The following is a 23,912-nucleotide window of genomic DNA, read 5'->3' as shown; positions in this document are numbered from 1 at the left end:
AATAATGAAACTGGACTACTTCCTTAAACCATACACAAAAATTAACTCAAAATGGATTAAAGACCTAAACGTGAGATCTGAAACCATAAAACTCCTAGAAGAAAACGTAGGCAGTAATTTCTTTGACATCAGCCGTAGCAACATTTTTCTAGATATGTCTCTTAAGGTAAGGGAAACAAAGGCAAAAATAAACTACTGGAACTACACCAAAATAAAAGGCCTTTGCACAGCAAAGGAAACTATCAACAAAACATAAAGGCAACCTCCTGAATGGGAGAAGATATTTGCAAATGAAATATCTGAAAATGCCCAACATCATTAATCATCAGGGAGATACAAATCAAAACCACAACATTATCACCTTACACCTCTCAGAATGGCTAGGAAACAAACAAACAAACAAACAATAACAAGTGTTGGTAAGGATGTGGAGAAAAAGGAAGCATCATGTACTGTTGGTGGGAGTGTAAACTGGTACAGCCATTGTAGGAAACGTATAAAAAATTCCCCCTCAAAATTAAAAATAGAACTACCATATGATCCAGTAATTCCACTACTGGGTATTTACACAAAGAAAATAAAAACACTATTTGAAAAGATATAGGCACCCCTATGTTTACTGTATCATTATTTACAATAACCAAGATATGAAGCAACTCAAGTGTCCCATCAGTAGACGGACAAAGTAATAGTCTCTATACACGTGTACACACACACACAAGAGTATTAGTCATAAAAAAAGAATGAAGTTTTGCCATTTGTGATGACGTGGATGGACCTAGGGGGTATTATGCTATGTGAAATAAGTCAGACAAAGAAAGAAAAATACCACATGATTTCACTTATATGTGGAATCTAAAAAGCAAAACAAACAAACAAAAAGCAGAAATAGACCCATAAACACAGAGAACAAACTGATGGTTACCAGTGGGGAGAGGAGTCAAGGAATAAGCAAAATGGGTGAAGGGGAGTGGGAGACACAGGCGTCCAGTTAGGCAGAGTCACTCGTGGGAATAAAAGGTACAGCATAGGGAACAGTTCATGGTATTATAATAGCGATGTATGGTGACATGTTAGCTACACGGGTGAGTACAGCATAACATATAAACTTGTTGAATCATTGTGCTGTATACCTGAAACTAATGTAACATTGTGTCAACTATACTTCAACTAAAAAATTAACTTAAAAATATATATAGCGGGCTCCCCACTCAGCGGGAATCTGCTTCTCCCTCTGCCCCTGCTCTCACTCTCTCTCACATAAATAAAATCTTTAAAAAAATTATTTTAAAAATATAAAAATATTTACATATAAACTTATTTACTCATTGTTTATAACTATGAATTAACTTATATAATTTATGTACTTATATATTACATAAATATATTTATGTAAATATTTTTATTTGTATATAAAAATCAAGATGGGCAATGATCTTAATAGCAAGATTATAAACTAGAAGAGAAGGTATAAATGCTTTCAAAGGTCTGAGGGAAAGTTACTTTGAACACAGAACTTGCAACTCAGCCAAATCATCAATCAAAACAGGATAGAAGTAAGGTTTTCAGAGACATAAATTATCAAAATATAGAACTACCATGCATCTTTTTCTCAGGGAACCACACGAGGTACTCTGACAAAATGAGGGAGTAAATCAAGAAAGAACGGAGACCCAGGAAATGAGATCCAAAACAATATGCAGGAAAGAGAAATACTAAAGAAAAAGGCAAAGAAAGATCACAAAGTAACAACTGTGTCTCAGTCCTAGAGAGCCACCAATCCAGAAGAAAGAGGTTAAAAGGATTTGGGAGAGAGGTCTCCAAAAATGTGAAACTGATAGAATTACTAAAGTGTCTGAATACAAAGAGGAAATACAACTGGAAGAGAGCTTGAAGATAAATCAGTAGTAAGTACAGAGAACATTAAACTAAAAAGACTACTAACTTCAGGGACAAGAAAAAGTTGTACAAGAAAGGAAAAACAGGGGCACCTGGGTGGCTCAAGTCAGTTAAGCATCTGCCTCTGGCTCAGGTCATGATCCCAGTGTCCTGGGATCAAGGCCCCCCATGGGGCTCCCTGCTCAGCAGGAGTATGCTTCTTGCTACCCCTCTGCCACTCTCCCTGCTCATTCTAATAAATAAAATCTTTAAAGAAAAAGGGAAAAACAGTCATTGTAAATCCTAGAGTAAATAGCTTAGCTGTAACTACCATTTACATAATCATAAGAAGGTAAACACTGATCTAATCCAATGGTTCTCAACCAGACACCCCATATCATACCTTAATCCAACATTTGGAAATGTGTGGGAAATTCTTGGTTGTTAAAATGAATTCAGGCTGGTATTGATATTTAGTGCCCAGTGTAATGTTAAATATCATGTAATAGGATAAAGAACGGTCTCATCCAAAATGACAATCCTGCCCCTATCGAGAAAAATTGCTTCTAGCCAAAATTACAGCATCACTATACAATGAGAATAGGTAGAAGGTCAATAAGATGTGTACATTTATATAGAAGTGAGCACATGTCAAAGAGAGCTAAATCTTTATGTTCCATAGTCAATAGATAAAGCCTAAAACTAGGAAATCAAAAGTAACATTTAAAAAAGGGTAATTTAGGGGCGCCTAGGCGGCTCAGATGGTTAAGCAGATGCCTTCGGCTAAGGTCGTGATCTCCAGGTCCTGGGATCGAGCCCCGCATCAGGCTCTCTGCTCAGTGGGGAGTCTGCTTTTCCCTCTCCCTCTGCCTCTCTCCCTTGCTTGTGTTCTGTGTCAAATGAATAAATAAAATCTTTAAAAAAAAATACAAAAATAAAAAAGGGTAATTGAGGGGTGCCTGGCTGGCTCAGTTGGAAGAGCATACAACTGTTGATCTCAGGGTTGTGAGCTCAAGCCCCACACTGGGTGCAGAGATTACTTAAAATCTTTAGGGGTCCCTGGGTGGTGCAGTCAGTTAAGTGTCTGACTCTTGGTTTCAGCTCAGGTTGTCACGTCCGGGTATGAGACTGAGCCCTGCAACAGGCTCCGTGCTCAGCACAAAATTAGGGGTGCCTGGGTGGCTCAGTCATTAAGCATCTGCCTTTGGCTCAGGTCATGATCCCAGGGTCCTGGGATCGAGCCCTGCATCGGGCTCCCTGGTCAGCAGGAAGCCTGCTTCTCCCTCTCCCACTCCCCCTGCTTGTTCCCTCACTCGCTCTGTCAAATAAATAAATAAAATCTTTAAAAAAAAAAAACTTTTAATCACATAATTTTTTTGGTCTCACTTTCACCTTCACTTCCACAGTACATGACACCGCTGATCTAGAAACTTTTAAAAAGTTCTGAAACACGGGCGCCTGGGTGGCTCAGTTGGTTAAGCAACTGCCTTCGGCTCAGGTCATGACCCCGGAGTCCTGGGATTCGAGTCCCACATCAGGTTCCCACCTGCTTCTCCCTCTGACCCTTTCCCCTCTCATACTGTTTCTCTCTCTCTAATAAATAAATAAAATCTTTAAAAAAAAAAAAGTTCTGAAACACAAACATGACTACTGGTTGGCTCTCTCGACTTGTTGGTTTAGGATTCAGCTTTCTCAAGTCTGCTAACCAGTTACCACTAATCTCTTCTGCTTTCCAGCTTCCAGAATGTTGTTATTCTCACTGCTCCCATTCTTTGTCATTTGGGGAAAAAACAAAAACAAAACAAAAAAACTTAACAACAATTCTACAGTTTTTTAAGTAAGTTCTATACCCAACATGAGGCTTGAACTCACCACCCCAGGATCAAGTCGTGTGTTCTACTGACTATGCCAGCCAGGGACCCCTCACTTCTCTACAGTTTTAATGGAGTTTTCAGGCTGGTGTGGAATTAAATATGTACATTCAACCCAATTTCTTTACCATAATACACTGCTGAATGAAAAAAAGTTGCTAAACAATATGTATGAGCCCACTTTTGTTAAAAAGAAAAAAAAAATGTGTGTATATTTTGAGTATTTATAGGGGAAAAAAAGTCTAAAAGAATTTACACCAGAGGCTCAGCCACAGGGTGGCTCAGTTAAGCATCTGACTCTTGGTTTCGGCTTAAGTCATGATCTCAGGATCGTAAGATCGAGCCCTGTGAGTCTACTTGAGATTCTCTCTCTCCCTTTGTCCCTTCACCCTTGCAAATAAATAAATCTTAAAAAAAAAAAAAAAGATTTTACACCAAACTATTAACACTTTAGGCCCAAAATTCCTAAACTGTGTACCAAGGTACCCTGGAGTTCTGCAGTAACTTCACAGGGATGTCATAAGGTATTCTAAATCAGAGGGAAAAAAATGACATTCTTTATCTGTCATACCTGTGAAGCACTCCACAAACTACCAACTTAATATAGTTCAGTTTCAAATTATATCCTGGTATACTCCTTTTGATGATATCATATCTTTGCAAAGCTGGTTTTTTGTTGGTTGCTGTGATGATTAAAAAAAAAATACTGTGCAAAATCAATTTGGAACAGGAAATGTGGGTGGCAGTGTCTAATGGTTCCAAGGTTTGAGAAGTTCTGTAGTGCCCAACAAATGCATTAAGTAATTGTGGTTATTTAAGAATGAAATAAAAAAACTATAGTCTTTCAATTTATGTGTATTTTTTTAAATAAATTAAAAAATTTAAAAATATAGGGGCACCTGGGTGGCTCAGTCGGTTGGGTGGCTGCTTTCAGCTCGGGTCATGATCCCAGGGTCCTGGGATCGAGCCCCGCATCGGGCTCCCTGCTCAGCGGGGAGCCTGCTTCTCCCTCTCCCACTCCCCCTGCTTGTGTTCCTGCTCTTGCTATCTCTTTCTCTGTCAAATAAATAAATTCTTTAAAAAAAAAATTTTAAAGTATAATTTAAAAATACAATTTATGTGTACTTTTTTAGGTTGCTAGAACATACTTATTAAGTTGTTTAGATCTGATTACCTAAAGCATTACTAATTACTTAATAAACTACTGGGCCTGAGGGCACTACAAAAAAAACATTAAGGGGGCAGTGAACAAAGAAAGTCTGGCAACCTCTGGTTTAGGGTATTGTATTTTACTTTACTTCTTTATCAATGGAAAAGGACATTTAATATAAACTTTTAAGATTTTATTTATTTATTTATTTATTTAGAGAGGAGAGACAGAGGGGGAGAGGGAGAAGGAGACTCCCACCAAGTAGGGAGCCTGATGCGGGATTCAATCCCAGGACCCCGAGATCATGAGCTGAGCCAAAGGCAGACCATTAACCGACTGAGCCACCCAGGCGTCCCTAAATAAAACTTTTTAATACGAAATTCAAATATACTCTCATTGTGTACTACCAACATAAAAGGAGATTTGGAATTTATTCTTCCCAACACTTAAAGGTAGTATAATAACTGGAAAATCTTATTAATAAGATGTTTATTATATAAAATAAATTTTGTATATTTTATTGTATATTTGCATAATTTATAAGGAACAAATGGAGAAAGACTGGAGCAAAGTTATACTGGCTATGCCTTTAGCTTTAGACATGTTAGACTTGAGGTGACCATAGGAAATCCAAGTGGACATATACTATTAGATATACAGGTCAGGAAGTCTAAAAAGAGGATATCACAGGAATCCCACTTTAAGCCATCAGCTTACAGTAACTAAAGCTACAGAAATTGACAAGCTCACCTACAGAGAATCTGTAAGAGATAGAAGCAAATGCACCCTACGGAAGTATTCTGAGGAACTCTAGGATGTTAACAGTGAGGTAAAGGAAGAAGACTACTTAGCAAGGAAAGTGAGAAGAAATGAACAGGGAAAGAGGTAGAAAATTAGGTTAGTGTGGTGTCAGGAAAGCTAGAGAAAGTTTCTAGAAGGAGGGAAATGGTCAAAGGCTATTGAGAAGTCAATCAAGATAAGGACTGGGTGCCTGTCCGGCTCAGTCAGTAGAGAATGAGACTCTTGATCTCAGGGTCATGAGTTCGAGCCCCACGTTGGGCACGGACATCACTTCAAAAAAAAAAGGTAGGGATTAAAAAAGTCTCCATTTGTGTTGATGGGAATGTAAGCTGGTACAGCCACTCTGGAAAACAGTAGGAGGTTCCTCAAGATGTTAAAAACAGAGCTACCCTACGACCCAGCAATTGCACTACTAGGTATTTACCCCAAAGATACAGATGTAGTGGAAAGGGACACATGCACCCCAATGTTCATAGCAGCCATGTCCACAATAGCCAAACTGTGGAAGGAGCCGAGATGCCCTTCAACAGATGAATGGATAAAGAAGATGTGATCCATATATACAATGGAATATTATTCAGCCATCAGAAAGGATGAATACCCACCATTTGCATTGACATGGATGGATCTGGAGGGGATTATACTAAGTGAAATAAGTCAAGCAGAGAAAGTCAATTATCATATGGTTTCACTCATACGTGGAATATAAGCAATAGCACAGAGGACCATAGGGGAAGGGAGGGAAATCCAAAGGGGGAGAGATCAGAGAGGGAGACGAGCCATGAGAGATTCTGGACCCCGGGAAACAAACCGAGGGTTTCAGAGAGGAGGGGAGTGGAGGGATGAGGTAACAGGGTGATGGGCATTAAGGAGGCACGTGTTGAGCACTGGGTGTTATATGCAACTAAAGAATCACTGAACACTACATCAAAAACTAATGATGTACTATACATTCAGTGGCTAACTGAATAAAAAAGAAAAATCAATCTCAAATATAATGCCATCACAATCTCAATAAAAACTTTCTGAAAATGAAAAAAAAAATAAAATTAAAAAGTCTCCATTTGATTCTCATGACATTTGTAAGAGAAATTTTAGTAGAATGAAGAGGACAAAACCAAGATGGAGTAGACGACAATATATAAAATTGCTCAAGAAGCCCGAGTAAATAGGAGACAGGCAGAGTTTTTTAAAATGGAGACAGTTGTACATATTTAAATGCTGATGGCGTACTTTACTTATGGAAAAAGACGGCAGACTGAACAGATTTTACTCTTACTCCCTCCTAAATCCCATTAAGATGAAAATAAAACATTACTGGGCGCCTGGGTGGCTCAGTCGTTAAGCGTCTGCCTTCGGCTCGGGTCATGATCCCAGGGTCCTGGGATCGAGTCCCACATCGGGCTCCCTGCTCCGCGGGAAGCCTGCTTCTCCCTCTCCCGCTCCCCCTGCTTGTGCTCCTGCTCTCGCTACCTCTGTCAAATAAATAAAATCTTTAAAAAAAAAAAAAAGAAAACATTATTTTAACTTCATTTTTTAAGATATAATTTATATACAATGAAATGTACAGGTCAAAGGGTTTGGGTTGTTTTAAGTATACATACACAAAATGGAAGAGAGGACAACAACAAAACCTTCTTGAGGTTGGAATGCAGAATGACTTAAAGACCGAAGAAAGTTAAAAAAAAAAAAAAAAGAGAGAGAGACTGAAGAAAGTTAATCTCAAGCTTGCAATGAGGAAAAGCAATCCAATTTATACAACAGTGCCCCAAAACTGGTCAGGTATTGGCAGCAGCAGGTTCTATAAAAGAGGTATGAACATGGTGCTTAAAACAAGATTGGTCAAATCATTTATCCTCCTACTCTCCACAAAAACCAGACAACAACCCCTATTCCACCCTTGCAGAAACATGGAGCATTATTTTCTATACTAGAACAGTGCTGTCCAATAAACCTTCTGCAATGATAGAAATAGTTTATATCTGCCCTGTTTGATATGGTAGCCTCTGGACACATACAGTTACCACTTGAAATGTGTCTAATGCAAAGGAGGAACTTATTCTTTAATCTTAATTATTAAATTTAAGTTGCTACATGTGGCTACTGGCTACCAGATTGGACACTGCAGCTCAAGAGGGTAAAACAATGGATTCCTGGACGGGAAAACAGCTGGTCCAGTTGAGAATGAGGGTCTCACACTGAAAAGAGTTGAGTTAAATGAACATAAGTGGAGTTTACCCTCTAAGGGCTAAGACCTCTACCCCAGACTGCCGGAAGCCAGCTTATAAGCTCCAAGCAGAAGATCTGAAGATTCTTTTTTGAGGAATCTAACTCAAGAGGAAAGCCAAAGATACTGTTACTAAACGTTCTCCAAAAAAAGACTCCATCAGTACACCCTAAAATCCACAAATCCCAAGAATGTACTCAGAGCCCATGTAATCAAAATTAAAAGCAACCTCCACAGGGGGTCTCTCTACATTTCTGCCCCAGTGTTCTCAGCACTGCTGTTGTGTTCATATTCACCAAATACCAACATTTGTTCAAATATCAAACACACACACAAGGAAAACAAAAATGCGCTTCCAGGGGTGCGTAGGTGGCCCAGTCGGTTAAGCATTCTGCCTTTGGCTCAGGTTATGATCCCGGGATCCTGGGATGGAGCCCCGCATCGGGCTCCCTGCTCAGCACGGAGTCTGCTTCTCCCTCTGCCTCTCTCCCCTGGCTTGTGCTTTCTCTCTCTCTCACTCTCTCTCTCAAATAAATAAAAATCTAAAAAAAAAAAAAAAAAAAATGAGCTTTCAACTTTTATGAGGTACTCACTGACTCCAAGAGAGCCCTAAGTCTGAACAATCCTTAAGGGACCCAGTATTTGGGTAAAAGTTTGCAGTGCAGCCACTATACACGTTAACTCAAGCACCATTATGAAAAAGTTCTTTTTAGCAAAAGTAATAAGACAGTCATAGCTGTTGTACAGCAAATAAATAGGTGTGGGGTTACCCATCCCAGAAATATGAGAGAACGAATGGCTTGTAATAGGAAACAAGATTTTTTTTCCCCACTAAAGATTTTATTCATTCTAGAGATACAGCAGGAGCAGAAAGAGCAGAAGGAGAGCAAGAGAGAATTTCAAGCAGACTTCACGCTGAGGATGGAGCCTGATGCGGGGCTTGATCAAAGGACCCTGAGATCAGGACCTGAGCCAAAACCAAGAGTCAGGCACGCTTGACTGACTGAGCCACCCAGGCAGCCCCCAGCGGGCATCTTAACACTTTTCATGTGTGTGTTTAGCTTAAGCTCTAGTTTTTGCCCCTCTTACAAATAAACTCAGGATAACTCCATCACAATCACACCCAAGGTTGGCTTCACCCTCTGCCAGTCCCCTGAGGCCAATGCCACCTTGGGCTTGGGCTACAGGAAACAAGATTAAAAACAATAAAAACAAAAAAATAATGCCCATTGGCATCAGGGAACATGAATGAACCATAAAAAAGACCAAGACTGAGAACTGGAGACTTACACATTTATAGTCCCTACTGGTAATATTTTCATCACATTCAGCCACTGGATATAAAGTAGATTAAGTATCCAGTTTTGGTCTCAAGTCCTCACAGACATAGAAGACTGCCTCAAGAACCAGCACTAGGTCTTCAAGTTATTACCCTCACCCTGCATCTGTTTCTATGTTAAATCTGTAATATCAGTTTAGATTAAAATTGGGACCCTGGATCCATATGTACCCTTTTAAGTACCTCTACTTGAAAAGTGTGCTCTGTCAGAATCTGAAACACAGCAATTTTTAAAACCTCAGAATTAGGGTATTTCAGACACAAAAATAAATTTAGAGACTCGGTGACTTGGCTTTTCATCTAAGACACATATCATATGTTTCCCTAGACTCAAATTCATGGACTATGTATTTGTTAACATGGTTTGTCTGTTTGCTTTAATCATTTAAGTAATCTCTGCACCCAATGTGGGGCTCGAACTCATGACCCCAAGATCAAGAGTCACATGCTCTACCAACTAAGCCAGCTGGGCACCCTTTAACATGTTTTTTTTTTTTTTTAAAGATTTTATTTATTCATTTGACAGAGAGAGACACAGTGAGAGAGGGAACACTAGCAGGGGGAGTGGGGGAGGGAGAAGGCGGCTTCCACTAAGCAGGGAACCCGATGCAGGGCTCGATCCCAGGACCCTGGGACCATGACCCAAGCTGAAGGCAGATGCCTAATGACTGAGCCACCCAGGCGCCCCAATACGTTTTTTTTTTAATCAGCAAGTTTAAGAATGCCCTTTGTCATCTAGTTGTTGAAAGGTAACATACCATAAATAGGGTCACTTTTAGAAAATAATTGGGCATCCTCCTCTGGAGGATTTGTAAAGTAGGGTCCATTGTCTACTAATAACACAGAATAGAAATACTAAAGCATTGAGGGGGTTATTGAAGAATAATTTGAGAATAAGTGTATCTCCCTAAAGAGAATGTTCAACTCTGCCTGATGGCCTATTACCTTGGTAATTCTGAAAATATTACACATATATATATATGACTTTTCCAGTGTAAGAAAAGTACATATGAAGCACTATTACCACCTAATCAGTTGATCCTTTCCAGGAATCTACCATATTCTTTAAATCAGTGGCACATTACAACTAAACCAAGAAAACGGGACTAAAAATTCAAGGACAAGCTTAAATACTGAAAGCCTCTAGGTAAATTAGGTGTTTATAGGAAATTAGAGACCTTTAGAGCCCAGTTCTCAAACTGTATTCCACTGGAAGCTGACAAATGATACAAAGTGGTTGTGCATACCAGGATGGAGGAAGGGGTTTCAAAAAAAAAAAAAAAAGCAATCTGTATACAGTGCACTGGGTTTATAAGCCAAAACAAAAGCAAAATTGTCTTAAATTGGAATTTTTCCATGGTTTATGAAAGCTTGGCATAAAAGCCTACTAAAAAACTGATATACAAAGTGATATAACCTTTATATACTTAGGCCAAAAAACAAACCTAAGCAATATTCAGTAAGAAACTTTATTGTAAAATCTAATACTTTCATCAAAGAGCTTTAGGAAGTTTTAATGCATAGGAAACTACAAAAACAGAATTATACTGAGCTACTGACTTACAGGACTTATCTTCTGGGCTCAACGTGGTACAAAACCTGAAAGAGTACTACTGATTCAAGTAAAGTTATTTGTTAAGGGCATTACACTTCGTCTCGGAGCTTGTTCATAAACTAATATGTAAAACCTGCTCTACATCTGGGTTTTCAAACATGAGTATCACCTGAGAAGCTATTTAAAAACCACAAATACCCAGGTCACACATCAGATCTACTGAGGTAGTGCCCAGGCATCCAGAGTTTTGTATTAATTCCCCAAATGATTCCAATGCCCACCCAGGTTTTGGAACCACTGGATTAGATGACCCTCAAAGGTCCCTTTTGTGTCCACGAGTTAAAATTCCCAATTGACAATTCTGTATCAAAGGAATTGGAGACTGCACTTGGCTACATTATGCATAGCAGCCATCATCATGTTCCACTGAGGAAAGGAAAGCATCCTTAATTTGTCTGACCAAGCAATTTTAAGAACAGGTGCTACTCACTCAAATCACTTGACTGCATATCCACTCCCTCCTCCCCAAACACTCTAACTTAGGGTCTATTAAACTTCAGAGTGGTGTTATGTTTTACTCTCTCCAATACAGAGAAGGGCAGCTCCTCAGATTAACTCATAACCATAATATCCAGCCACTCAAAGGGTCAAGTTCTTGTATTTATTCTTTGCACATTTTCAATTAACATGAAGTGTTAATTGAACTCTGTTAGAAGCACAGTGCAGGGGTCCTCAGAAATATGTGCAAAGAATTCCTTCTAAAGCGGGCCAAGGTGTAAATGAAGCCCCTCCAGCTCTTCTTCCTAGAAAGGGTCCACTGGGCAAAACCATCTTGAAGAAGAAGCAAAACTGATTTCGCTTCTTCCTCATATACGAATAATGTTTTATCAATAAACATGAGCCATCTGGGCGGCTAGGAGAGTCTGACCTCTTCCTAATGCTGCCCAACCCAAAGCAGAGCCTGCAGTTAGGTTCTATCCACACAACCCTCCTCCATACCAAGCTTAGTTATTCCGCGTAAAATACATAATTAGGAACCTACCATTAACTGCCCAGGATATTCTTAAATCCAAAACATTTAAAAATGACTGATGTTCTGCTTTTTTTTTTCACTTCATTCTCCCAATTTATATAGGCATAAGAAAGCGCCCCTTTACGTGTGGTTAAAAATGTCGAAGTATCTAGCACGAGATTAAAACCACTACCAAATGGCAGGCTAAGATTTTTAACTCAGCTCTTCCGACTCTTAAATCCCTCATTTCCCACATCCTCTCCGCGTCCCTCTTCCCCCAACAGAGTGGCCCAGCGCAACAGGGGTTGATATTGCATGGTAGAGACAGAAAAACAGAAAGCATGATAGAAAACAAGCTTCCCACCACCCTAGTGTTTAACTGTGCCATACCCATTCACTACAACAAGGTCCCAGGAGTGCGGGGCGAAGGAACCAAAGGCAGGAAGGAAGTCGAACGGTCGGAACAAATATAAACCCTTGGCTTCCAAAACGCCAGCAGCGGGAGGACCTCTAACAGCAGCTCCTCCTTTCAAATCTTTCCCTGGCCTCAGGAGGAGAGGCCGGGGGCGCTAGCTTTGCTTCTGCGTCCTACAGTTCAGACTGGGGAGAAAAAGGGGAGCAGAGCGGTGCCTCGGGACGAGCTCCCTGCACGCCCCCAGAAAAGCACAGCAGCGCCCAGGGAGAAATTTGCTGCCTCCGGTTCGAGCGTGGGGGGAGGGCAGCGCTTGAGGCCTCCAGGCCGGGCTGCTGAGCTGGCGCGCACTGGCGCGGGAATGGCTAGCTAGCCCGGTCCGTAACTCATTCCGATTTGACACCCGGGCTCCTGCTTACCTACGTCCCTCGCTGCCGGCACCTGCCGCACCGCGGGTCGAGATACTGCGGCAGCTCAGCCTGGGGCCCCGCCTTCGCCACTTCTAGGGAACCCCCGTCACTGAGGAGGTGCCTGGCCTGCACGCAGCCGCCACAACCACCGAGCTTCCTTTGGAGCCACCGCCGGCGCTCACTTATAGCGTCACCTCCTTCCGTGCCCTTCCGCCTTAGCCCCGCCCGGGCATCGTGAGGGGAGCGGAAAAGAGAGTGCAGTCCGGCTGCTGGGGCGTGGCTCCGCCTTCCCTCCGCTTCCGGCGGCCGGCTTCCCCACCCCCCGGGGTCTCCGTCCGGCGCGCCCGGCTCGCTCGACTGGTCTCTTACCCGCGTCTCCGTCCTGGCGTGGGAGATTGGTGGAAACGGAGATCTAGAAATTGCAGAGTCTCGACAGGGCGGACTTGAGACTTCTGTTCAGCCGCCTCTCAACTTTTTAACCCCAAAAGGGCTAAGGCCGACCACAGCCACTATATGGTCGCTCACTCCGCTAATGCCTTTTCCCTTTTGCCAAAAGCGAAAGGGCACCCTCCTGCACTGGATGCGCTTTGAAGCCTGGCCCAGGCTTTTCTTTTCCGGTTTTCCTGGAGGACAGAGCCCGGTCTTATTCTCGTTGTAGGCCCAGCACCAAACAGTGACAAGTGCTTACTTAGCAGGTCTGTGCAGTAGAACTGTTAATTTCTTTCTCATGAGAGAGGAAAGTGGCTTCAGCCTGATATGTTGAAGCGCACTATTCATTCAACACACGTTTTTTGAGCGTAAACACGAAGTACTCTTTCTCTTGCAAACCCTCAGTCTACTTGTGGGGAGTCATAAATAGATAATTAGAATACAATGTCTTGACAGAAAATAGATTTATAGTGGAAGATGAATTCAATTTTGGGCGTTCGATTTGGAATAGAAGGGAGATGAGTACAATTGAGTATCAAGGGTGGGGTGCTTTGGAGCGTTGCGCCCCAGGTAGGAAACCCTCAGCCATTGTCTCTTCAACTATAGTTTTTGCTTCATTCTCTGTCTCCTTTCCTCTGGGATTCCAGCTATATATGTAAGATTCTTTGACCTTAATCATCATGTGTTTTAATACTTTGTACCAGCTTGTTTTTTTTTAATTGATGCTTCAGTTTGAACGTTTTCTATTGTCCCATCTTTGAGTTTCCTAATTCTTCTGTGATCCTCAGTCATCTGTCAAATCTATACACTGAGTTCTTAATTTTTTAATACTGTATTTTCAGTTTTTTGATTTTTTAATAAATTTTAGATTCCAGTTATTGAAAGTCTCCATTTGTTCACTTTGTTAATCATTTATTCTGTTTTATCATAGTTTGGGGGGTTTTTTGTTTGTTTGTTTTCCCCTCAGTCCTTGTTTGCTAACCTCAACATTTTGGTCATCTGTTGGTCTGGTTCAGTGGTTCATTATTCTCTCTTGCTTATCCGTCACGTTTTCCTGCCACTTCACATGTTTGGTAATGTTTTCTTAGGTGCCAGACAGTGTGTGTAAAAGAATTACAGAGCCACCACGTTATCATCTACCAGCGAGGATTCCCCCCTTCCCTCTGTTAGGTTGATAGAGGGGCAGGTCATCGCACTCTAATCAGGGATTGAGATGAGTCTCTGCAAGACCGCCCTCTTAGACTCACCCTACCTCTAGTTCTTCCCTCAGGGGCAGCCCAAGCTTTTGATAGAAAATCTCTGTCTCCTCAGCCCTGAAAGACTACAGTGTTTCCAGTTCATTCCTCTAGGGCTTTGAGCTTAGCTCTTTAGCTTCCAACCAATTCTGCTTCAAAATATGAGAAATGTCAGGGCCCCTGGGTGCCTTGATTTCAGCTCAGGTCATGATCTCGGGGTCATGGGATCGAGCTCCCTGCTGGGCGTGGAGACTGCTTAAGATTCTCTTGGGGGCGCCTGGGTGGCTCAGTCGGTTAAGCGTCTGCCTTCGGCTCAGGCCATGATCTCAGGGTCCTGGGATCGAGCCCCGCATCGGGCTCTCTTCTCAGTGGGGAGCCTGCTTCTCCCTCTCCCTCTGCCTGCCGCTCTGCCTACTTGTGCGCGCTCTCTCTCAAAAAAAAAAAAAAATTAAACTTTTTAAAAAGATGAGAAATGTCTTGAGGGAGAGATTAGCCTTGTAATTGAGGAGACCATGTCCCTCTAATAGGGTATGGTTTCCTAAGCACCATGATTTTTTAAAAGTTTTGACTCAGGGACAGCTGGGTGGCTCAGTCGGCGAGCATCCAACTCTTGGTTATAGCTCAGGTCATGATCTCAGGGTCGTGGGATCCCGCCCTGTGTCAGGCTCCATGCTCAGCATGGGGTCTGCTTGGGATTCTCTCCCTTTCCCCTTTACCCCTCTCCACACTTATGCGCGCATGCTCTCTCTCTCTCTCTCAAAAGTAAATTAATTAATTAAAAGAAAAGTCTTTAAAGTTTTGACTCAGTTCCACAGGACTTCCAAGCAGTTCTCAAACTCAGAAAATGCCCCACATGGAAAACCAGTCATGCACTGGGGCTCTTCTGCTTTCCAGTCGGTCCTGGTAGCCTGCTGAAAGTTCCTCGGGTTTTCTTTGCCCCCATTAGATTCCCTCTGTCTAGGTTAAGACTGATCCTCAGCCTGTACCTTAAATCAGCAAATGTTTCCAGGAAAAACAAAAAACAAACCAGCTAGTGATTATCAATTCACCTTAGAAGGGCTTTCCCCTCTCTGAAATTTTTGTTTACCTAAAATTAAGTAACAAGTCCTTACTTCACAGCTCTCCGATATATTTTAAACTATGATATTTTTAACTTATTATGCACTTCTTTAAGTTGTTGAAGCAGGAACACTGTCCTCCTACTACATCCTATTCAGAAGGAAAAGTCACTTGTAAAACTCCATTGTATAGTGTGGATTAAATGGTACCTTCTGTTTATAACCATAATTCTCACATTTCTTTAGACTTAGACATTTATTTAAATTTATTCCTCACTACAAAACCTTTTCTCCATAGTTTTTCCATCTATGAATTGTTGACTTAAATTTGTCCTCTAGGAGATTTTTTTTTAGGAGTTTTTATTTTTTTATTTAAATTCAATTTAGTTAACATATACGGTATTTTAATTTCAGGGGTAGAATTTAGTGATTCATCAGTTGCATATAACACCCAGTGCTCATTACATCAAGTGCCCTCCCTAATGCCCATCACCCAATTATCCCTTCCCCCACCCACTTCCCCTCCAGCAACCTTAAGTTTGTTCCCTGTAGTTAAGAGTCTCTTATGGTTTGCCTTCCTCTCTGTTTTCATCTTATTTTTCCTTCCCTTTCCTTATGTTCATCTGTTTTGTTTCATAAATTCCACATATGAGTGAAATCATATGTTGTTAGTCTTTATCTGACAGTTTTTTTTTTTTTAATAAGTAACCATAATTTAGTCATCTGCCTTTGGCTCAGGTCATGATCTCAGGGTCATGGGATCAAGCCCTGCCTTAGGATCCCTGCTCAGCAAGCAGTCTGCCCCTCCTTCTCCCTCTCCCGCTCCCTGCTGCTCATGCCCTCTCTCTCTCTAATAAATAAATAAAATCTTAAAAAAAATAAAGTGCTATTGTTTTATCTCTTACATGTACATCTATGATTGACTTGGAATTGATGTTTGCATATAGTGTAAGGTTGTCCATCTTCATTCTTTTGCATGTGGATATTCAGTTGTTCCAGTGCCATGTGTTGACAAGAGTGTTCTTTCCCTTAATTGTCTTGGCTCCCTTGTCAAAAATCAACTGGCCACAAATGTGAAGATTGGTTTTTGGCCTCTAAATTTTATCCCATTGATCTTATGTCTATTTTTATGCCATTACCACACTTTATTGATTACTGTTCCTTTTGTATATTGTTCTTGCATCCTGAAACTTTGCTGAACTCATTTATTCTAATATTTTTGTATTTGTGTGAATTCCTCACGATTTTCTTCTTATAAGATCATGTCATCTGAGAATGGACATGGTTTTACTTCTATCCGTAGATGCATTTTATTTCTTTTTCTTTCATAATAACCCTGGCTAGAACATATAGTACAAAGTTGAATAGAAGTGGCAAGAATGGACATTGGCTTGTTCCTGATCCTAAAGGGAAAATATTCAGTCTTTCACCATTAAGTATGATGTAAGTTGTGGGTTTTGTAAATGGTTTTATCAGGCTGAGGAAGTTCCTTTTTCTGTTCCTAGATTTTTTAGTGTTTTTGGCATGAAGGGGGATGTTGAATTTTGTCAAAGGTTTTTTTCTGCATCTCTTACAATGATTATGTGGTTTTATTACATTGGTCTATTAATATTTATGTATTTGATTGATTTTTATATTAGACCAACCTGATGTTTTTCTAGGAATTTGCCCATTTCATCTAGGTTATTTAATTTTTGGCATACAATTGTTCATGGTATTCCCTTATAATTTTTATTTCTATAAGGACAGTAGTATGTCCTTTCTTTAATTTCTTTTTTTTTTAAGATTTTATTTATTTATTTGAGAGACAGAATGAGAGAGAGAGAGCACATGAGAGGGGGGAAGGTCAGAGGGAGAAGCAGACTCCCCGCTGAGCAGGGATCCCGATGCGGGACTCGATCCCGGGACTCCAGGATCATGACCTGAGCTGAAGGCAGTTGCCCAACCAACTGAGCCACCCAGGCGCCCTGTCCTTTCTTTAATTTCTGATTCTACTAGTTTTAATCTTTCTTTTTTTTTTCCCTTGGTCATTCTACAAAGAGATTTGTCAATTTTGTTAATCTTTTCAAGGAACCAACTTTTAGTTTTGTTGACTTTCTCTATCGTTCTATTCTCTAGTTCATTTATTTCTGTTCTCATCTTTATCATTTATTTTCTGCTTGCTTAGGGTTTAGTTGTCTCTTTTTCTACTTTCTTAAGATGGAAGGTTAGGTTATTGATTTGAGATCTTTTAAAACAAAATATGGGCGTTGGGTGGCTCAGTCGGTTAAGTGTCTGACTCATGCTTTCGGCTCAGGTCATGACCTCAGGGTCATGAGATCCATCCCCTGCAACAGGCTCAGTGTGGAGCCTTCCTAAGATTCTCTCTCTCCCTTTCCCTCTGTCCCTCCCCATACTCTCTCACAGGTGCATGTGTGCTCTCTAAAAAAATTTTAAATAAAAAAATAAATATAAAATATTGCCATTGGGGCATTTCACTGGCTCAGTTGGAAGAGCATGTAACTCTTATTCTTAGGGTTGTGAAATCGAGCCCCACACTGGAGTTAGTGATTATTAAAAAAATAATAATAAATGAACTTAAAAAAAATATATATATATAGGGGCACTGGGTGGCTCAGTCAGTTAAGTGTCTGCCTTCAGCTCAGGTCGTGATCCCAGAGACCCAGGATCAAGCCCCTCTTCAGGCTTCCTGCTTGGCGGGGAATCTGCTTTTCCCTCTCCCTCTGCTCCTCTCCCTGCTCATGCTCTCTCTCTCACTCTCCCTCTCAAATAAATAGATAAAATATATTTTTTTAATTATATATATATAAATATATGTATAGGCGCCTGGGTGGCTCAGTCAGTTAAGTGTCTGCCTTCGGCTTGGGTCATGATCCCAGGGTCTTGGGATCGAGCCCCATGTCGGGCTCTCTGCTCAGCCAGGAGCCTGCTTTTCCCTCTCCCTCTGCTTGCCACTCCCCCTGCTTGTGCATGCTCTCTGTCAAATAAATAAAATCTTAAAATATATATATACATATATATACATAGCCATTTACAGCTAATATATTTCCCTCTAAACATGGTGTTAGTTATGTACTGTAAGTTTTGATATACTCTGTTTTTGTTTTCATTTATCTCAAAGTATTTTCTAATTTCTCCGTGACTTCTTTGACCCATTGGTTATTTAGGAGTGTACTTTTTATAGATTTTTTTTTTTAATTTTATTTATTTAATTGACAGAGAGAGAGAGAGAGAGAGACAGCGAGAGAGGGAACACAAGCAGGGGGAGTGGGAGAGGGAGAAGCAGGCTTCCCGCCGAGCAGGGAGCCCGATGCAGGGCTCGATCCCAGGACCCTGGGATCATGACCTGAGCCGAAGGCAGTCGCTTAACCAACTGAGCCACCCAGGTGCCCCAGGGGTGTACTTTTTAATTTCCATGTAGTCGTGTATTTCCCAAATTTCATTCTATTATTTATTTCTAATTTCATTCCATTGTGCTTTCAGAATGTATATTTATGTGATTTCAATCTTTTAAAATTTATTAAGATTTGGGCGCCTGGGTGGCTCAGATGGTTGGGCGTCTGCCTTCGGCTCGGGTCGTGGTCCCGGGGTCCTGGGATCGAGTCCTGCGTTGGGCTCCCTGCTCCTTGGGAGCCTGCTTCTCCCTCTGCCTCTCTCTCTCTCTCTCTCTGTCTTTCATGAATGAATGGATAAAATCTTTAAAAATAAATAAATAAAATTTATTAAGATTTGCTTTATCTATCCTTGAGAATGTTTTATGTGCACTTGAGAATAATGTGTATTCTTCTGTTATTGGATGGTGTTTTCAACATGTCTATCAGGTCTAGTTGGTTTACAGTGTTCAAGTTTTCAACTTTTTTGTTGATCTTCTGCCTCATTGTTCTATCCATTACTGAAAGTGAGGTATTGAAGTCTCTGTTTTTGTTGAATTATTTATTTCTCTCTTCAGTTCCATCAGTTTGTGCTTCATGTATTTTGGAGATCTATAGTTAGGTGCATATATGTTTAATAATTGCTAAATCTTCTCTAACCTATATTATCATAAAATACCCTTCTGTGTCTATAATAACAATTTTTGTCTTAAAATCTATTTTGTCTAATACTGGCACAGCTACTACAGGTTTGATTCTTATTTGCACGCTATGTCTTTTCCCATGCTTTTACTTTCAACCTCTGTTTCTTTGAATCTAAAGCGGATCTCTTATAGACAGCATATAATTGGATCATGTATTTTATTTATTTTGGAATCTCTGTCTTTTAATTAGAGCATTTAATCCATATGCATTTAATGTAATTACTGGTAAGGCAGAATTTATGTCTGCCATTTTGATATTTGTTTCAATATACCTCATGTCTTTTTTTTTTTCTTTCTTCCTACATTACTGCCTTCCTTTGTGTTAAATAGATATCTTCTAGTGTGCTATTTAAATTCCCTTGTCATTTCTTTTACTATATAGTATGTATGTGTGTGTACACATATACACACACTTCCATTTTGGGTTTTTTTATTTCCCTGGAAATTATAGTCAACATCTTTGTTTACAACAACCTAATTCATATTAACACCAACTTCATTTGAATAATATATGGTAACTTTCCTCTTTTACAACTCAGTTCTCTTCCTCCTTTTGTGCAACTGTCATATAAGTTATACAGCATGTGCATATCAAGACTGATTTTCTTTTTAAAGATTTATTTGTCAGAGAGAGACAGAGAATGAGCACAAGCAGGGGGAGCGGCAGGCAGAGGGAGAAGCAGGCTCCCCACTGAGCAAGGAGCCTGATGCAGGACTGGATCCCAGGACCCTGGGATCAGGATCTGAGCTGAAGGCAGCTGCTTAACCGACTGAGCTATAAAAGGGGTGTCTCAACACAGGCGTCCCTCAACACAGATTTTAAATGATTGCTGTATGCATTTTTCTTTTCTTTAAATCAGATAGAAGAAAAAAGAATTATGAAAAAATACACTTATGCTGTATTTTATATTTATTGGTGTAGTTATCTTTATTTCTTCATGTGCTTTCAAACTACTCTCTAGTGCCTTTCAATCATAAAGTCTCCCTTTAGTATTTAAGGCAGGTTTTCTAGTGAAAAATTCTCTTAGTTTTTATTTATCTGACAATGTCTTCATTTCTCCTTTATTATTTTTTTAATCTAAGTTTTTTTAAAGATTTTATTTATTTATTTGAGAGAGAGAGTGGGAGAGAACAACAGAGGGAGAAGGAGAAGCTCCCTGTTCAGCAGGGAGCCCCAACGGCTCTATCTCAGGACACTAGGATCATGACCTGAGCAAAGCCTCCTTTATTTTTGAAGAAGAGTTTTGCTGGATATAGAATTCTTGAGTCTGTTTCTTTCAACAATTTGAAAATGTCATCCTACTTTCTTCCAACTTCCCTGGTTTCTGATGGAAAAGGAGCTGTTAATCTTATTGAGGCTCCTTTTTGCTTGGTGAGTTTCATCTCTCTTGTTGCTTTAGGAATCTTTGTTTTTGGCTTTTGACAGTTGGATTATGATGAGTCTAGATATCAATCTCTTTGAGTTTATTCTACTTGAAGTTTCTTGAGCTTCTTGGATTTGTAAGTAACTGTTTTCATCAAATTTGGGAAGTTTTTAGCTATTATTCCTTTAAATATTCTTTTCTCGCTTTCTCTCTTTCCTCTCCTTATCAGCTTCCACTGTGCATATTTTGGTAAGCTTGATGCTTTCCCACAAGTCAAGGCTTCATTCATTTTTCTTCATTCTTTTTTCTTTCTGTTCCTCAGATTAGGTCATCTCAATGAACCTATCTTCCAGTTTGCTGATTTCTTTGCCTGCTCAAATCTGCTATTAAGCCTCTTCAGTGAATTTTTTATTTCAGTTATTAACCACTCCCCATTCTTTTTTCCTTGTAAGTTATTGTACTTTCCAACTCTACAATTTCTATTTCTATTTTAAAATATTTTCTGTCTATATTGATATTCTTTATATGGCGAGACACTTTCCTTTGGTTCTCTAACATGGCCTCCTTTAGTTTTTTGAATATATTTAAAAATAGCTAATAGTCTCTGTCTAGTAAATCCAGTGTCTGGGCCCCCTCATGGATAATTTCTATTGATTGCTTTTTTTTTTTTTTTTGGTCTGTGTATGGGCCAGTTTCCTGTTTCTTTGCCTGTCTTATAGTTTTGTTGTTGTTGTTGAAAACTGGACATTTTAAATAATATAGTGTGATAATTCTGGAAGTCAGATCTCCTCCCTAGGATTTATTTGTGCTACTACTTGTTGCAGTGGCTATTTGGTGATTTTTCTGAGCTAATTCTGTAAAGTGTGTGTTCTTTGTTGTGTATGGTTACTGAAGTCTCTACTCAGCTTAATGTACTCGTTAGCTAATGATTAGACAGTGACCTTCCTTTTTTTTTTCTTTAAAGATTTATTTTTTTGAGAGAGAATGAGAGAGAGAGACCACAAGAGGGGTTGGGGCAAAGGGAGAAGCAGACTCCAGGGAGCCCGATGCAGGGCTCAGTCCTAGGACCCTGAGATCATGACCTGAGCCAAAGGCAGATGCTTAACAGACTGAGCCACCCAGGCACCCCAGACAGAGATCTTCTTAAATTCTTGGAACCAATTAAGTCTCTTTGCCAAGGGGCTCTGTATGTATGTTGTGGTATGCCTTCACCATTGCACCATGCAATTTACAACTCTGCTTTACCTTTTACTTCCTGCTGTCTCAGAGCCTTAAAGTCGGCCAGAGGAGAGATCTTAGGGCCTTCTCAGGTGTTTCCTGAGTATGCGCACAGCATGAACAGCCCTGGGCATGAATGTGGACTTCTAAGTTCCTGAGAATATGTTAAACTTTTCAAAGCCCTATGGATATCTCAATCCTCAATTTTTCCTTGCAAGTCTTTTGCTTAGTCTATTGTTTCTCCAGTCCTGACTTACTCACTCTGTTGGCTGCCAAGCTGATTTTCAATGCTGATGCATACTAATGGCAGATCAACGAGCCTCATCTTGAGCATACGATCAGATGCAGCTCACAAAGTCCTTCTTGTCTCAAAGTCAAATTCTCAGTCTGTAAAGATCAGAAAATGTCCTTCATCTTGTCATGTACTTATGTGTTCCCTTCTAGCTCATCTTGCATCCACAGCCACAGGAATTAGTTTAAAAGCTCTTAGTACTTGATACTTGGCTCATGAATTGTGCTAGGTGCTGCTCATCATCCTTAAATCATGCAGCTTAAAACTTCTTTTGAACTATGTTTTTCTTCCTTGTACTTGGACCTCTTATCCACCACGGGCTAGTAACCCAGTTTTGCATTGGCTAATTTGCCCTAATATGACACTTCCGTGAGACACTCCTGCCCATGCTGCTACCTTGGTTATAGATACCACAACTCCATGAGCAAGTAGCTACTCACCCCAACCCCCAGCTCAGATCCTGGAATTCTGCCCTTGTCCAGCCCTGAGCTCTTTCAGCATCTGAGACCACTTCCTCAAAAGCCCTTGAGAGTCAAAGTGAGTAAAACAATTCCTCACATCTACCTAGTTTGTTTGGCTGGAAGAGATACATTATGTGGATGAAGGCCCAAAAGAAGTCCCAGAAAATTAAGGTGAATATCTTGAATGCCTCCCAGGGGACTGATGGTGCTACAATGCTGAACACCTGGGAATCAGGATGGGTTGAGAAAATAAAATTCTGTTTCTTAAAAACATAATCTTAGGGACGCCTGGGTGGCTCAGTTGGTTAGGCGGCTGCCTTTGGCTTGGGTCATGATCCTGGAGTCCCGGGATCGAGTCCCGCATTGGGCTCCCCGCTCAGCGGGGAGTCTGCTTCTCCCTCTGACCCTCTTCCCTCTCGTGCTCTCTATCTCTCATTCTCTCTCTCTCTCAAATAAATAAATAAAATCTTTAAAAAAAAAACAACATAATCTTAAATGCAATGTGGTACTCTAGATTGGATCCTGAATAGAAAAAGGACATTAATAGAAAAACTGGTAAAACCAAATAAAGCCTGTAGTTTAACATTATTGTACCATTTTTTTTTTTTTATAAATGCACCATGGTTAGTAAGATGCTAATATTAGGGGAAGGTCTCTGTACTGTATTTACAACTGTTCTGCAAACCATAAGTTATCTTAAAGTTAAAATAAAGTAATAACATGTATTGAGGGATTTCTATGTGCTAGGCATTGTGCTAAGGACCTTAAGTGAACTATTTCAAATAATCCTCACAACAATCCATGAAGTGAGCACTACTGACCCCATTTTACAGGTGTGGGAAGAAGCTTTAGGCCATTCTACTAACAATGTATCAGAATACTCTAATTAAGCAGGAAAAGAGCTGGGGTGGGGAGATAGTTTCTTGCAAAGTCCTTTGCCCATGCCCTGCAGAAAGTAGAATTTACCTGGTTATTAACAAAAGGAAAGAGAAGATGTGGAATCTCTTTCCTCTATATCCTATGAGATTTAAGACTGGTATGTTGGGAAGGTCCTATATTGGACTTCCCAAGTATGGACTTGAAAGATGACATAACTAGGACACAACTATGGCAGAACTAAAAATG

The 23,912-nt window shown here is 40.3% G+C and overlaps 1 protein-coding gene across 3 annotated transcripts in view; it reads right to left on the bottom strand.

The window, feature by feature from the left end:
- Positions 1–12,795, bottom strand: part of SENP5 (SUMO specific peptidase 5) — a 53,216-nt gene extending 40,421 nt beyond the window's left edge. For all 3 annotated transcript variants that reach the window (XM_028101167.2, XM_088024968.1, XM_028101170.2), the window contains exon 1: positions 12,665–12,795. The gene's annotated coding sequence lies outside the window, so the exon portion shown is untranslated. The remainder of the gene's footprint in view (positions 1–12,664) is intronic.
- Positions 12,796–23,912: the final 11,117 nt, after the last annotated feature.

The sequence above is a fragment of the Eumetopias jubatus genome, unplaced genomic scaffold, assembly GCF_037043125.1.
Source record: "Eumetopias jubatus isolate StellerSeaLion01/CBP00866 unplaced genomic scaffold, mEumJub1_p1.0 scaffold_1, whole genome shotgun sequence".
NCBI classification, from domain to species: Eukaryota; Metazoa; Chordata; class Mammalia; order Carnivora; family Otariidae; genus Eumetopias; species Eumetopias jubatus.
This window is presented reverse-complemented; position numbering and strand designations above follow the sequence as displayed.